This window comes from Sapajus apella, unplaced genomic scaffold (assembly GCF_009761245.1).
Source record: "Sapajus apella isolate SASKATOON/1434 unplaced genomic scaffold, GSC_monkey_1.0 scaffold84, whole genome shotgun sequence".
NCBI classification, from domain to species: Eukaryota; Metazoa; Chordata; class Mammalia; order Primates; family Cebidae; genus Sapajus; species Sapajus apella.
In genome coordinates, this window is record NW_022437024.1 from 6,437,133 (window position 1) to 6,449,880 (window position 12,748).

At 35.8% G+C, this 12,748-nt stretch overlaps 1 protein-coding gene across 1 annotated transcript in view; it reads left to right on the plus strand.

The window, feature by feature from the left end:
* Positions 1 to 12,748, plus strand: part of PIK3C2G (phosphatidylinositol-4-phosphate 3-kinase catalytic subunit type 2 gamma) — a 397,969-nt gene that overhangs the window by 11,267 nt on the left and 373,954 nt on the right. The window lies entirely within an intron of this gene.

Below are 12,748 nucleotides of genomic sequence, written 5' to 3' on the forward strand. Positions count from 1 at the left end.
TGTACAAAGACAATTAATTCATTGTGCGTGAATGTGTGTCATGTGAATTCATATATATAAACACATTTGATATGTTTTAATCCATTTTGATTGTTATGCTTATTGGCCAGTAAAAGCCTCTTCAAGTTAGCTCACAGATTTTACTGATATACCTTTGTATTCTTTGATATCTTTCTTACTAACTTGAGTCACAGGACATCCCAGCTCATCATATACATTATCTGCCCAAACCTGAAATCAACTGGCCCTCCAAGCAACCTTGCTTTCTTTTACTGGGAAATGATGTTTCAGTAACACAATCTGAATGTGAGGAATGGTCATTGTGCTGAAATGAACAGTATTTCTAGACCTTCCAGGGAACAAAGTTATAAGAAATCACACACACACACACACACACACACACACACACACACACACAGACAGAGAGAGAGAGAGAGAGAGAGACAAAGAGAGAGACAGAGATATTTTTAAACATCATGAGTTAATGCTGATACTTTCAATTCTAATGTGTACTACAGAGAATAGTGGTTCTCCAGGGTACTGGGGATGCTACAATTACTCATTTTTAAAATCCAGCATTCCATAAAAAATATTATGAAGATAAAAATTCTAGGACAGTCATTTATATGATTAATAAACACTTTTATTTTTAAATGCATACATTATTTTCATGTCCTCCACCTTTTATTAAAATTGAACTGTGTCTATGTTGTCAGTGCAGATAGTCATATAAAACTGTCTTCAATATGTCACTCATCTGTCTGAGGTTTCCAAGCTAATATGGTGAAACCCCATCTCTACTAAAAATACAAAAAATTAGCCAGGTGCGGTGGCACACACCTGTAGTCCCAGCAACTCAGGAGGCTGAGGCAGGAGAATCGCTTGAACCAGGGAGACGGAGGTTGCAGTGAGCCAAGATCACGCCACTGCACTCCAACCTGGGGGACAGAACAAGACTCCATCTCAAAAAACAAAAAACAAACGAACAAACAAAAAACACAAAAAACATATTAGATATTTAATTATCAACAACAGTCTTTATGTTGATATAGCTTTGTCATTTTGATTGTCTGAAGCTTGTTCTCTAGTATTTATTAATAAAAGTCCATAAGAACAATATTTCCTGAGTTCTTGCATGTTTCCTGAGTTCCTGAGTGATGTCAGTTTGAGAAGCTTTAATTTCGAAGTCAGTTTATGCCCTTGGTTCAATTTTCTTTTCTTGAATACCTAAAATCTATCGCAGTATTTTCTTCTGGCATGAGGTTTTGCTGCCAAAAAGCCCGGTGACAATTTTCTTTCCCATAAAGTTATAAGACCATGTTGGTCTTTTTCACTGCTGTGACTCATGACATAGTACTTTGTTTATAACAATTTGCCTTTTCGTGTCTGCACCTTTCTTCTTCATCTTTGTCCTTTTATATTCCACATCTTCTATTTTTCTTATTCCTGTTTTTTTTCCTTCCTATTTTTGGCCTTGACTTTGCCAAACTGATATCCTCTGTATGGAAACCAATTTAAGGACCTCCTCTTCCTCTTCTCAGACCTGTCAGAAAAACTGTTACTTCCTTCAAGTTAGCTTAGGAGTCTTCTATTCTTGAAATCTTACCCAACCCACTTCGACATATTGAAATCTTCTTTTCCTAATTACTTTGCTTACAGTTTTAATGTAAAAAAAATTTCTCTGAGAAACAAATAATTTTTGAAAATAATTGTCTAGTTCTCTCATTCATTACTAAGAGAATACTCAGTAAAACAAGACTTAAACAGAGGAGGGGGATCTACATATTTGTTGCAGTAGACAGAGAAAACAGTAGCCACTATCTTCTGATCAGTAAAAGTTCTCATTGTCCTGGAATTCTCTTCAGAATAGATTTATCGGACAATAATCAAATTATTATTATTTCTTCCTCAAAAGGTACTAGGTGGTACTTATGCAGCCCCTAGTGAAGTGTCGTATTTCAAGGACTATCAGGATTCAGTCTGTGGGTTTCCTTCACTCCCCATGACTTTCTCTGAAGCAGGTTTTATTCCCACAAAGTCATTTACCACAAAGTTGTTATGTGAAAACAGGAGGCTTTTTATTGTCTTATTTACTCCTAAGAAACACTCAGGTGCATTGAGTGAATTACTGATTCAACTGCTTTATTATATTTAAATTTGAATATTTAACAATGCCTAGGAATCAAAACATTCTTGAAACCAGGTCTCAATGTCCTGTACAAAATTATATTCGACATACTGCACATTCTAAATAAAAACATACCCAACATATAGATCTCAAATATTTTCTTCATGAATTTGACCTTTACTTTTTCTAAGGCAAAATAAGCTTATCAATATTCTATATGAAATTCTACAAATAAAATACAGCCTGTGTCTCTTAAAGTGATTTCTATATTGTAGTGTAATATAAATTTGTATCTGTGAACTGCTTGAGGGCCAGAGCTGTATTTTACATTTTTTTGTATCTTTTTTATTCCAAGTTCTCTGTACAGTGCTTGACATACATACTTACAAACAGCTACTGAATAAACAAGTGTGCAAATGAGTAATAGGTTGTGAATAAATAAATGTATTTATTCAAGTCAATATCTCTCAAAAATGAGAATAAATGATAGCTTTGAATTTTCCATATGCAAGAAACTTTAGGCTGTTTAATGAGAAGTGAAACTTCTGTAAGATTATACGTGAATAAGAAAACATCAATTGTTCACATAAAAGGGCAGCTGATGGAGACCGTTTAAAGATTAATATTTTCCCTCAGCACCTCATCTTCACTTAAATAAAAATAATATCAGAGCTGATGTAAATAATAAAATGTTTATCTTATCACTCAATTCCAAATTAGAAATGAAAAAAGTGAGGTAATGTAAATAATAAAAGATCTATCTATCATCTATCTATCTATCTATCTATCTATATGTTTGGTTCTTGCCTTTGTATTTGTACACCAAATCAAACCGAGGAAGGTCAGATTTATGTCTTGCTGAAGTATGATTTTCTGTGTGTGTCTGTGTAATATATACACTTGGCTCAGCATGTGAGAAGAGACTTGGGAATTGGTTGAGAAGATGAAAAGAGACTTGGGAATTTCCAAATATCCTTCCAGCTTATAGTACTCTCAGTAACCAGGTCAGCAGCCATTGTTACAGACTTCCCTTTCACCTCACTAAAAATACAGATGATTTAGCTCAGTTGGCATTGATTCATTCTGTCTTGGCACAATCTCTATCTCCTATGACATTTATATAAATTAAAACACTGGTGAATTTTATACTCCTAAAATTTGTTATCTGAAATAAAGATCATTTTTATTTAGTCCCATAATTTATTTCTTTCATACTCTTCTCATCTTTCTCCTGTAGATATACTTAGTAATGTGGTCAGAACTTTTTGGATCAAGAACAAGTGTTTTCAGAAAGGTTCCTTTTCTTCTTTGTTCTATTGTAAGTAAATATTTTTGTTCCTAATCTGAACATTGGAGCTATTTGAATGATACTTATACGTTTGTAGATTTAAAAACTAGAAGCAGCTGGTAGCGGCTGTCCTTTTTCTGAGAGGTGCCGAAATTTTGTCTGTACTTTCTCTTTGAAGCCAGATAAGTAATTAATCCTCAACAGAAACTGACCTCTTGCAAGTTGAACTGAATAGATGGTTATAAGAAGTGTAGCACACTAAGGAGTTGTCATTAATAATGCCACTTTCAAATATCACTGTTTGAATTGAGCTGATCTTTCCAATCAAAAATAGAGAGCTGTTCTTTATGTGGTCTTCTATACTTATTCTAGTCTCTGATTTTCCAGTTAATTTAGGAAATACCCCTTTCAGTTTGTATATTGTATTTATCTTCTATTGCTGCTATAATGAATTATCACAAACTTTGTGGCTTAAAGCAACACGTTTATTATGTTTCAGTTCTGTAAGTCAGAAGTCCAACATGGGTCCCACTGTGCTAAGATTAAGATTTCATCAGGGCTGTATTCCTTTCTGGAGACTCCAAGGGAGAGTTCCCTTGACCTTTCCAGATTCTAGAGGCTTATTTTCTTAGCCGTGTGACGCCTTTCTTCATCTTCAAAGCCAGCAAAAGTGGATTCAATCTTCACATCACAGCAGTCTGATCTCTTCTGCCTCCTTCTACCATTTTAAGGATCCTTGTGATTATACTGGGTCCAGTAAGATAATCTTTCTATTTTAATGTCAGCTAATTAGGAAACATAATTTTATCTGCAGCCTTAAATCCTCTTTGCCAGGTAACTTATGATGGTAACAGGTTCCAGGGATTAAAACACGGGAATATTTAAGGGAACACAGTTTTGCCTACCAAGTACATTTTCCATAGTTCTGGAGTCGAGTTTTACTTAAATCAGTGACTCACAGACATGCCTTCTCAAATATGTCACAAATGCTGTTAAACTACATGTGTAGTTGTTTCAAACTCAAAATGTATGACTTTTAATTATTTTATACATTACTTCATAATGCAAAATGCAAACATTTATTGGCTGGAACTCAATAACATTTTATTTGTTTATAAACTAAGAAATATTGTAGCTTCTAGAATATGATGGCAAAAAGAAGATTGAAAATTATTAGAAATTTTTTAACACAACCAAATTTAATATTGAGAAATGGATCTGGAAGAGGTTGTGTTTTTATTACATTTTCAATATAAAATGGTGTTTCTCATTCTCCTTTATCTCATGATAATGAAATTTTTTCTGTCTTCTAACCCATTTCAAGCTTGCTATGAGAAGTACTTGAAAAAAATTGTTGTTATTAATAAAAATTAAAAAGTTTTTAACCCTTTTTAGTGGAGATAGTTGAGTTGAGTTAATGCTCTGTTTCAGGGCCGAAATCCAGACGTGCTCTAGATGTCATCCTAGTATGTCATGTTCACTCATGTGCTTCCTTTAACCCCTGTTTATAATAAATCTGTGAACATAAACTCAAGCCTTAGATAAGTTAATACACTTTTTTGTTCCTCAGTTTCCTCATTTGCTCAGTGGTAGTTATAATATTATATATCTGACAGCATGAAGTGAGAAATAAATATGTCAAAACATGTAAATAGCTACATATATATAAAGCGTTAGCACAGAGTAGATGCTCAGAGAATGTTAAGTATCATTATTATTAACAATAACATGATGGTCCAGCCTAATGGAATCTTTAATTTCAGCATCAGACCATTGATACCTTATTTAAAGAACTTCCTGTGGATCTATAAAATTTAAAAAACTCAAGGTTTTGGAAACACCAAATATTGTAAAAGTCACTTTGATGTAGCTACATTTACCATAATAAACTAAAAGGAGCAAGTCAAGCTAAGAAAGAGTGGAACAGAATATTGAGTCTTGTTGTCAAAATTGAAGTCACACCTGCTGAAAAATTCTGAGTTCCACGACAGACGGTTGAAGGAGTACAATTTGCTGTAATGAAACATAGCTCACACTACAAACATAAAAAAGAAAAACTGCCATTCCTAAAAAGGAGGTTTCAGGTAGATAATAATATAGCTACGTGACTCATGAATTCTTATAATAGCTTTTTTTTGCTGCATTGATTTTTATTTATTAAGCATTTAAAAAATTACAGTTTTGCTTCATGAGGTATACATAGGGGAAGTAAAATTTTACCTTTATGTTTTCAGGATTTTTTTTTAAATTGTATTTTAGGTTCTGGGGTACATGTGCAGATCATGTAAGGTTGTTGCACAGGTACATACATGGCAAGGTGGCTTGCTGCCTCCATTCCCCCATCATCTATATCAGGCATTTCTCCCCATGTTATCCCTCCCACCCTCCCCAACCCCCTGTCAGTCCCCTAGACCCCCCTCAACTGACCACAGTGTGTGATGCTTCCCTCCCTGTGTCCATGTGTTCCCATTGTTCAACACCCGCCTAAGAGTGAGAACATACGGTGTTTGATTTTCTGTTTTTGTATCAGTTTGATGAGAATTATAGTTTCCAGATTTATCCATGTCCCTGCAAAGGATACAAACTTATTGTTTTTTATGACTGTAGTATTCCATGGTGTATATGTGCCACATTTTCTTTGTCCAGTCTATCATTGATGGGCATTTGGGTTGGTTCCAGGTCTTTGCTATTGTGAACAGTGCTGCAATGAACATACATGTGCATGTGTCTTTATAATAGAACAATTTATAATCCTTTGGATATATACCCAGTAATGGGATTGCTGGATCAAATGGAATTTCTATTTCTAGATCCTTGAGGAATCGCCACACTGTCTTCCACAATGGTTGAACTAATTTATACTCCCACCAACAGTGTAAAAGTATTTCTATTTCTCCACATCCTCTCTAGCATCTGTTGTCTCCAGATTTTTTAATGACTGACATTCTAACTGGTGTGAGATGGTATCTCCATGAGATTTTGATTCGCACTTCTCTAATGACCAGTGATGATGAGCATTTTTTCATGTTTGTTGTCCTCATATATGTCTTCTTTTGAAAAGAGTCTGTTCATATCCTTTACTCACTTTCGAATGGGTTTGTTTGATTCTTTTCTTGTAAATCTGTTTTAGTTCTTTGTAGATTCTGGATATTAGCTCTTTGTCAGATGGGTAGATTGCAAACATTTTTTTTCCATTCTGTAGTTGTTGGTTTACTCTAATGTTTGTCTCTTTTGCTGTGCAGAAACTCTTAAGTTTAATTAGATTCCATTTGTCTATTTTGGCTTTTGTTGTCATCGCTATTGGTGTTTTAGTCATGAAGTCCTTGCCTATGCCTATGTCCTGAATGGTTTTGCCTAGGTTTTCCTCTTGGGTTTTTATGGTGTTAGGTCTTAAGTGTTTAATCCATCTGGAGTTAATTTCAGTATAAGGTGTCAGGAAGGAGTCTAGTTTCTGCTTTCTGCACATGGCTAGCCAGTTTTCCCAACACCATTTATTAAACAGGGAGTCATTTCCCGATTGCTTGGTTTTTGTCAGGTTTGTCAAAGATCAGATGGTTTTAGCTGTTTGGTGTTGCTTCCAAGGCCTCTGTTCTGTTCCATTGGTCTATATTTCTGTTTTGGTATCAGTAGCATGCTGTTTTGATTACTGTTGCCTTGTAGTATAGCTTGAAGTCAGGTAGCGTGATGCCTCCTTATTTGTTCTTTTTGCTTTAGATTGTCTTGACTATGTGGGTGCTCTTTTGGTATCATATGATGTTTAAGGTGTTTTTTTCCAGTTCTGTGAGGAAGGTTATTGGTAGCTTGATGGGGGTAGCATTGAACCTATATGTTACTTTGGGCAGTATGGCCATTTTCATGATATTGATCCTTCCTAACCATGAGCATGGAATGTTTTTCCATCTGTTTGTGTCCTCTCTTATTTCATTGAACAGTGGTTTGTAGTTCTCCTTGAAGAGGTCCTTTATATCCTTTGTTAGTTGTATTCCTAGGTATTTTATTCTCTTCATAGCAATTGTAAATGTGAGTTTGCTCTTCATTTGGCTGTCCGTTTGTCTGTTATTGGTGTATAGGAATGCTTGTGATTTCTGCACATTGATTTTGTATCCTGAGACTTTGCTGAAGTTGCTTTTCAGCTTAAGGAGATTTTGAGCAGAGACTTTGGAGTCTTCTAAATATACAGTCATGTCATCTGCAAATAGAGACAATTTGAATTCCTCCTTTAGTAACTCAATACCCTTTACTTCTTTTTCTTGCCTGGTTGCTCTGGCTAGAACTTTCCATACTATATTGAATAGAAGTGATGTGAGAGGGTATCTTTTTCTAGTGCCAGATTTCAAAGGGAATGCTTCCAGGTTTTGCCCATTCAGTATAAGATTGGCTGTGGGTTTGTCATAGCTTTTATTATTTTGAGATACGTTCCATCCATACCTAGTTTATTGAGGATTTTTAGCATAAATGACTGCTGAATTTTGTCAAAGGCCTTCTCTGCATCTATTGAAGTAATCGTGTGTTTTTTGTCTTTGGTTCTGTTTATGGGATGGATTACATTTATAGACTTGCATATGTTGAACCAGCCTTGCATCCCCAGGATGAAGCCTACTTAATCATGATTAATAAGCTTTTTGATGTGCTGTTGCATTCAGTTTGCCAGGATTTTATTGAAGATTTTTTTCATTGATGTTTATCATGGATATTGGCCTGAAGTTTTCTTTTTTAGTTGAGTCTCTGCCATGTTTTGGTATCAGGATTATGTTGGTCTCATAAAATGAGTTAGGGAGGATTCCCTCTGTTTGTATTGTTTGGAATAGTTTCAGAAGGAATGGTACCAGCTCCTCTTTATACATCTGGTAGAATTTGGCTATAAACCCATCTGGACCTGGCCTTTTTTTGGTTGGTAGGCTATTAATTGCTGCCTCAACTTCAGTCCTTGTTATTGGTCTATTCAGGGTTTCAACTTCTTCCTGGTTTAGTCTTGGGAGAATGCAAGTGTCCAGAAATTTATCCATTTATTCCAGGTTTACTGGTTTTTGTGCACAGAGTTGTCTGTAGTAATCTCTGATAGTAGTTTGCATTTCTGTGGAATCGGTTGCGATATCCCCTTTATAGTTTTTTTATTGCATCTATTTGATTCTTCTCTCTTTTCTTTTTTATCACTCTGGCTAGTCGTCTATTTTGTTGATCTTTACAAAAAAACCAGCTCCTGGATTTATTGATTTTTTGAAGGTTTTTTTTGTGTGTCTCTATCTCCTTCAGTTCTGCTCTGATCTTAGTTATTTCTTGTCTTCTGCTAGCGTTTGAGAGTTTTTGATCTTGCTCCTCCAGCTCTTTCAATTTTGATGATAGGGTGTCGATTTTAGATCTTTCCTTCTTTCTCATGTGGGCATTTATTGCTATAAATTTTTCTCTAGACATTGCTTTAAATGTGTGCCAGAGATTCTGGTACATTGTGTCTTCATTCTCATTGGTTTCAAAGAACATCTTTATTTCTTCCTTTATTTCATTGTTTATCCAGTTGATATTCAGAAGCCCGTTTTTCAGTTTCCATGAAGTTGTGTGGTTTTGAGTTAGTTTCTTAATCCTGAGTTCCAATTTGATTGCACTGTGGTCTAAGAGACTGTTTGTTATGATTTTCGTTCTTTTGCATTTGCTGACAAGTGATTTACTTCCAATTATGTATTCTATTTTAGAGTAAGTGCTGAGAAGAATATTCTGTGGCTTTGGGGTGCAGAGTTCTGTAGATGTCTATTAGGTTCGCTTGGTCCAGATCTGCATTCAAGTCCTGTATATCCTTGTTGATTCTCTGTCTCATCAATCTGTCTAATATTGACAGTGGGGTGTTAAAGTCTCCCACTATTATTGTGTGGGAGTCTAAGTCTCTTTGTAGGTCATTAAGAACTTGCTTTATGTAACTGGGTGCTTCTGTATTGGGTGTGTATATATTTAGGATAGTCAGCTCTTGTTGTATTGATCCTTTCACCATTATGTAATGCCCTTCATTGCCTCTTTGGTCTTTGTTGGTTTAAAGTCTGTTTTACCAGAGACTAGGATTGCAACCCTTGCTTTTTTTCTTTTTTCTTTTTTTTTTTTTTTGCTCTCCATTTGCTTGGCAAATCTTTTTCCATCCCTTTATTTTGCGTCTATGTGTGTCTTTGCATGTGAGTTGGGTCTCCTGAATACAGTACTGATGGTTCTTGACTTTTTCTCCAGTTTGCCACTCTGTGTCTTTTGATAGGGGTGTTAGTCCATTTACATTTAATGTTAATATTGTTATATGTGAATTTGATCCTGCCGTTTTGTTACTAGTTGGATGTTTTGCCCTTTGGTTGGCACAGCTTCTTCATTACATCAATGGTCTTTACCGTTTGGTTATTTTTTGCAGTGGCTGGTACTGGTTTTTCCTTTCTGTGTTTAGTGCTTCCCTCAGGAGCTCTTGTAGGGTAGGTCTGGTAGTGACAAAATCTCTCTAAGCAATCTAAGCTTGTTATTCTAGTTAGCATTTCATCTAAACTTTTTTCAAGGTTTTCAGTTTCTTTGCATTGGGTTAGAACATGTTCCTTTAGCTCAGAGAAGTTTCTTACTACCCAACTTCTGAAGCCTGTTCTGTCAATTCATCAAATTTGTTCTCCATCCTGTTTTGTTCCCTTGCTGGTGAGGAGTTGTGTTCCCTTGGTGGGGGTGAGGTGTTCTGGTTGATGGTTTCATCCATTTTGAGGTGGTTTCTTCCCATCTTCTTGGATTTATCTAGCTTTGATTTCAGGTAGCTGCTTGGGGAGGTGGCCTTTCCTTTGTCTGCCTGCAGAGGTGCTGCTAGGCTGCCACCAATTCAGTGGAGCTGCTGCATAGATTTACTGTGTCTTTTGTTTACCCAGGAAGATTAGGCCCACCTCTGCAATGGAACTGCTCTTCCCCTTGCCAAGCTTGATCATTCCTGGTCACTCTCTTACTGATGTACTGGCTGCAATACTCTCAAGGGAAAGGGCTTCAGACTGCTGGGCTTTGTAGGGGAGGTATCCTCCCAGCCATATTGCCTGATTCCTTGCTTTCAGATCCCCTTCTTTCTGTTGGGTAGGTAGCTCTGTCCTGCAGGCTTTCGCAGTGTCAGCCAGTGCTTCCAGCTAGATCTGTCCCAACAACTCTGGCACTGAGCCCTGTTCAGGCAGTTCGCGGTGGCTTTTCAGCCCAGCAAAGATCTCCTGTTCTGTGGGTTGTGGAGGGCTTGGGTGAAGTGCAGTATCCGAACTGAAGTCCCAGAGAGGGAGAGTCCCCATTCCTCCAGTCAGTTGCATGCACCTCCTGGGTGGAGCAATGCAACTGCCTCAACTTGTCCTCTTTGTTTTATACCCACTGGCCAACCATACTACAAAATGAACCTGCTACCTTGTTTGGAACTGTGGAGACTACTCGGCTTCTGCATCTCTCTCGTTGGGAACTGCATTGCAGAGCTGCCTCTATTTGGCCATCTTGGAAACCCCCTACAATAGCTTTAAATAATATTTTGAGATTCATTTTCTGGTTAACACTTTATCCTATACCCCATTTACATACATCTCTTGAAAATCTTTCCCAAATTTATCAGTTAGTTTAATTGCTTTTCTGAATATGTAAAGTATAATAAATCGTATTCATTTATTCCTCAGGTGATTATGATTTTCAAAAAAATTTAATTGCCAATGTAATAAAAATCAAATTGCATTGCAAAAAAGATGGATACAGAATTATTTTATAGTCCTTACCAGAATTAGCCTTTAAAAATTGTTTTTGTCAGAATAAAAAAAAGAAAAAATATTGTTTTTGTCTTTAACACATGTACACACATAACTGTTAAGAGAATTAATAAATCCATCAAAGTGAAGCAAATACTTCACAATTTCATTTTTCTCCTAATTTAACTGTGGTTTTATAAAATTTATTAAATAATATGGTCAACAAATGAGCATCTACTCTGAGTGAAACAGTGGACTAGGCACTGAGTTATCAGTAAGAAAAATGAATAACAAATATGATCTGATGATCTAATTGGAAAATGAAATAGTACATATGTAAATACAAGTGTAATTATTAGTCCAAGGTGAAGTGTAAACTGTAGAAAATAAGTAGTTTTACCTTCCCTGGGAGCTCAGAAGTTTTCTTTGAAGGAGTAATATTTTAATTAAAACCTGAATAATGAAAAAGAATTTGCAAGGCAAGAAGTAGGATGAGTTTCCAGGATAACACCCTGGGCAAATGTCAGTGATCAAAAATCAAGTCCTTTTGAGGAGCCAGAAAGCCAGGATGATGAAACGAAGAGAATTAAACTGAGTAGTGTGAGGTGCAACTAGAGAGTGTTTGGTGTCAAGTGTCATTAAGGAACTTCCAAGTCAACTGAGGAATTACGAATGTTATCCTGAGATGGTAGGAAACCACTGAAAAACTGTAACCAGTGAAGATGTCTGGTTAGTGTCTTAAATAAAAAACATATGCCATTGGATTACTGTATAGGGCACAAGAATGGATTGCAGAAAATGTAAAAGCAGTCCCAGGGGCAATACAACGTTTCAAGTGAGAATATGAAAGCTTTAAACAAGGACTATGGCAGTGATAGATAGGGAGGGAAAGATATATTTAAGACATATTTATATGGTACATCCTACAAGGACTGGTGGATTACTGGATATAGAAGAACGAAGTTGAGGAAGGATTCAAAGATGAAACTCTGGTTTCTGGTTTGAGCAACTGAGTAAATAATTGGGTCTTTTTGCCCTATAGAACATTAAAATAAGAGCAGGTTCTTGGGTGAATTGCGATTAGTTTTGGACTTTCACTTGGAGACTTAAAAAAAAATCCAAATGGAGATATTGATTAAGTAATAAGAAGAGTGGCCAAGGTTAAAGTCATTGACAAATGGAGATATGAAAAAAATTTACATTAAAAGACTAATAGGGAAGAAAATAAGCTCTGACAAGGATGAGATGGAAAATGCATAATAGACAAAAAAAAAACAAAAAAAACAAAAACCCAGTGTTTGAGAAAGAGCAAACACAGAAAGACTCAGAAAGTACAGTGTCATAGACAGCCAAAGTAAGAAAGCAAGAAATTGTAAGTATGGTGAACAGTATTAAATCCTGTGAAGAGATAAATTCAAAAAGTACTAAAAAGTGTCATTTGAATTTACTAACACTAAGTCCATTGATGAATTTAATGTTAGTAATTTTAGAGAAGTATAAAAGGCTTTGTAATTATTTAGAGTTTTGGGGGGTAAAGGAAAGGATCTAGCTAATCATTTTAAGATGAATTGTGGTGGGTAGAAAAGACTTAAAACTATGTCTATGAATGGGGTAATTGCTGGTCAAGAA